At 37.7% G+C, this 4,456-nt stretch overlaps 1 pseudogene; it reads left to right on the top strand.

Moving 5' to 3' along the window:
- Positions 1-2,232: 2,232 nt before the first annotated feature.
- Positions 2,233-2,639, top strand: LOC109674031 (vesicle-associated membrane protein 4 pseudogene; annotated as a pseudogene).
- The last annotated feature ends 1,817 nt before the right edge of the window (positions 2,640-4,456 follow it).

Below are 4,456 nucleotides of genomic sequence, written 5' to 3'. Positions count from 1 at the left end.
TGATGCTGACTATAATGATATTGGCAGTTTAATATCCTGTATACCTGGAAGAAGTCCTGGTGCTTTGAAAGCTTTGTAGATGAGCAGCCTGGGTGCCTCCTAGGTTTGCTCTAGAACAAGGTCTTGTAGGCACTACCTCTGGGCTTTTTACAGGTGATGGACACAAAAGTACTTTGAAATATTCCCAGGGTTTCCAGAGTCTGAGTTAGAATGATCCCTCCTTTGCAACCAGCGAGGACGTCCTATCCAAGCAACACAATGCATTCCTTCACTGAAAGTATAAAGACATTTATTTCTTGCCTTTGAAGAAGCACATTGTTCTTAAACAATGCAGACATTATGGACCTGAGAACTTCTCTCTATTACTTTTATACAAAAATCCAATGGAAATGGCTATCAATGATGGCCTCAGACACAGGGAAAGCTATGAAAGTTGACACATGCATGATACAGCCTCATACACTGGAGTTGATACATCCTTTCCAGCCCAAATGGAGCCATCTTGTCCTTCTAAAGATCAGGAAAGCATTGAATGGGATCATGACTTACTATTCTGCAGTCCTCAGGAAGGCAGATGCAGTCCTCAGAGAGGCAAAGGAGAAGCTCAGGAATGGTTGTGCTACTTCCTCATTATACTTGGAGCCTGTGCATCAATTTTCTACTGAATTAAGTAACACAACTGTACATATCACAGTTTTTCCAAAGTATATTTTGAGCCCATTATGTATGTGTCAAATGCTAGTGCTCCAGTTCACGACAATAGCACAAAATGTGCCTACTCTAAAAAAATGCCACCAGGTGGCAGAGTATCCTGATCAGGCAGCTCATCTTGGAGATGCCACAAAATCTGGCACTTTTAAATTTAAGGGACATTGAGAAGGCAGGACAGGTGGTAAAGCTAATGGTGTATTTGAAATAGAGTCATTCCTCTATGATGAAGTAAGCAGTGTTTCCCTTGGAGTAGGCTGGTCTTTCTGATTCCCTGAACCAGCTACAAGGAGGTCTTTGAGGTGACAGAGGGGTTTTCTTAGAAAGGGAGAGGGAGGCTTTTTTATATCCTAACTCCCTTTCCTCCTGTTCAGCCTTAGCAGGACAGACATAGTAGTACCTCTTCTGATTTAATAAAAGGCATGTTCAGTGCAAATGAGGAGTCTAGATTATGACATCTGTTGAGATTCAACCATCAAAGGGGGAACAATTGTAGGTATTCTCAGGGAGAGTTTTTAAATGAAGACAATGTGGTAATATAATCTTTTAGTAATATGTTTGGTTCACACATAGAATTTATATATATTTTTGTGATGGAATATGATTTTTCAATATATGTGTTCATTGTATAATTATGAAATTGGTATTTTTAACATATTCATCAACTTAAAACACGTATCATTTCCTGGTAGTGATCTTTCAAAGGCCTGGAGTTATGGCAATCAAGGATTCAGGTACTAGAAATAAGGGATTCTGGGTTCTCCACCAGCAGTCTATGTGCATATGTCAAAGAAGCTATCAACCATCAAGCCAAGTAGTCCTCAGATCTATGTGAGATGTCAAAGGCTGAAGTAGTTGATGCTATCAGTTTCCTATCAGCTCACATTACATTCATTCCTCACCTTTCCCCATATTTGTTACCACAGTTGCTATGCATGGTATAGAAATCTCTCCTGGTTTCCAAATTTCAGGGAGGATTATTATTATTATGTAATTCTACAGGAAACCAAAGAAGAGAAAAGTTTATGGGCAATTCATTTTCAGAAAGATGCTGCTGCTGATTAATTGACACCTGAAAGCCAGATTGCTCACTATTTCTCTACTCTCAAAAATTTTCCATATGTGAGGGTCCTGGAATGCATTTGAGAAAGTTTTCAGGTAATAGTAGCAAGCCTGTATCATAGCAAGAAAGTTTCATTTTTATGATAAATAGAAAAGAATGATAAATTGCATCAAATATTTCAAACACTTATTTGACAAGGAAAAGGAAAATATTTAACATACACATATAGAGATACAATGGTGTCTTTCTTCAATATATGAAACTTTATTACTCAAAATTAGTTCAATGTGCAGGGCTGACACTGGTCCATGCCCACTGTCTCCCTTGACGGACCCTCTTCCTTAGCTTCCTGCTCCTTCACCACACAGCGTGCTGGAAAAGCTGCCCAGAGCATCTTGGGAGCCTCAGGTGGTGAGTACTTATTCTTCTGGAAACAGAAGAGTACTTTTTGCATAAAAAGTATGCATACCAAGTTCAAGTACCATCTAAACAAAGATGATGTCATTGGTTCTATGAAAAGTGAAAAGAGAAAACTTTTGGAAGATGTTTTGGATGAAGAAGAGGCCCTCTTCCTAAAGGGACCATTTGTTCCAAGATTTGGACTTAGAAATTGTAAAATTAAACATGTTAAGGATCAAGTGGATGAAGTTATTGATGTCATGCAAGAATATATTACAAAGGTAATTGAAAAAGGGAAAAGAATAGATGAACTACAGGACAAATCAGAAAACTTATAGGATAATGCAACTGCTTTTAGAAATGATACAAACAACATCAAAGGCAAATGTAGTGGCATGGATGCAAAATAAAAGCAACCTTGACTTTGGTTCCTGTTATCCTTTTGCTACTCAGATCATCCTGCTCTTGAAAAACTGAAGTTTTACCACCAAACTATCATTTTATAACAACAATGAAGATCAATGGAAAAATTCAAGTATCTTTGAAAATATTAGTTGATAACTAGTGAAATTGGGTTACTATTTTGATGCATGAAACATACTCTTGTGATTTATGTTTAATTAGAGAAGCCTATTATTGCTTTGTAGTAATTTTGTCATTATAATTCTGATTAGTGGGTTATTGATCATAATTCAGTTATCTCTGTGGTCTATTGGCTCCTGTGTTTTAAAAAAAGCACACAGAAAATTGCCTCTAAGATTTTAAAAACTGGGTGATTATTTAATAAAGGAAAGTTCAGTATTAAAGATGGAACATTGTCTAAAATGGAGAAAAGTTAATGCAAGCCATGTATAGAAATACCTTATAAGCTTTTCTGTAGATGTACTATAATTACAGCCTCTCTGTACACTTTTATACTCCAAATTAGAATGTTGGCTTTTTTATATCAAAAATTGACAACTTTCAATACTCTGTAGGATGTGGGCACCCTTTAAATGCTTATACCTGTAAAAAGGGGCCAGAAAAAGAAACTGAAATCACTCCTTGTCACTATACTGTTAAAAATTGTTCAAAATACCATAGCATCCTCAGAAATTTTGAGAGCATTGCTACAATTTCAAAATAGCAGTTACCTGAGCCCTATGGAAAAAGAATGTGCCTTCTAACAAGATAATAGGGATCCATAGAAAGTTTTAAAAAGCTGTATTTTAGGAGATGTTTACTTCAGCTAAGAAGCTAGATCTTTTAAGAAAAATTATTTAAACTGACATGTTGAAAAATGCATCCAGCTATAGTAGTAGGGAGGAGGACCAGAAAAGAACCAGACAAGTTTGTGTTCCAAAAATGTAGCAGGGGGAAGGGATGAAATGACAGAGGGGTAAAACCTAAAGAATTGAAACATAAAGAAGGTCACATAGCACTGGGGAAATGAAATAGCCAGTAAAGTTATATACAAACAATATACAGGTTATCCTTTGCTTTTTGCTTCTGTAACCTGCTTGCAGGTGAATATAGGGTGAGACCCCTTTGTTCTGAGAACTCAGCCTATGCATGTGAATCTGCAGAGTCTGTGCCGGCACAATAAAGCATTATTTCCTTGCTTCAGTGTCATGTATCTCAATTGGAATTTCCCATAAAATTTCCTAGGGGATCCTCTGGGTTTGCAGAGACAGTGATTTTTCACTCCCTTGTCTCCAGAGTGCATCTCTTGAGAAATGATCCCACCAGACCCCAGTGGATAGCTTGATCCAGAGGAGAAATTCATCCTCCCAACGAGTCTGGATGAAGGCCTTGGATGCACAATGAAAGCTATTGAAGCACAAGAACCAGCTAGGGAAGCATCGCCCATCAGACTACTAAGAACCCAGGTTCAAATTCGTGCTGCTTCAGGAGGCAAACAGGGGAGACTGATCATCTCCCAATGAAAACGAGACACCTTAGTAACTGCCTTTTGGGGTAAAACCTTGACTCTCAGGTTTAGGGAGTGAGGCGAAAGTGTGTGAGAAACCTCCAAGAATTACAGGGATTAAGCTTTTTCCAGGAAACAGCTACAACCAAGGCTGAGGAATGGATAACAAAAATTCAGTTCCAAAGAGGGAAACTCACAAGAAAACAGATGCATCATCCACCAATCCACTAAATAATGCTCTGAGTGTAATTTAAAGGGATTTTTTGAGAGTGAACTCTAATTGTGCACATATTTCTGTGAAATTTGTTTAAAGGATTGGGTAAATTTTAATTTGGTCCTGGAATTCCAGCTCATCTTATGAACAATTAAGGTGACAT

This window comes from Castor canadensis, chromosome 12 (assembly GCF_047511655.1).
Source record: "Castor canadensis chromosome 12, mCasCan1.hap1v2, whole genome shotgun sequence".
Taxonomy (NCBI): Eukaryota; Metazoa; Chordata; class Mammalia; order Rodentia; family Castoridae; genus Castor; species Castor canadensis.
The sequence above is the reverse complement of the archived record's forward strand: the minus strand, read 5'-3'. Positions and strand labels throughout refer to the sequence as shown.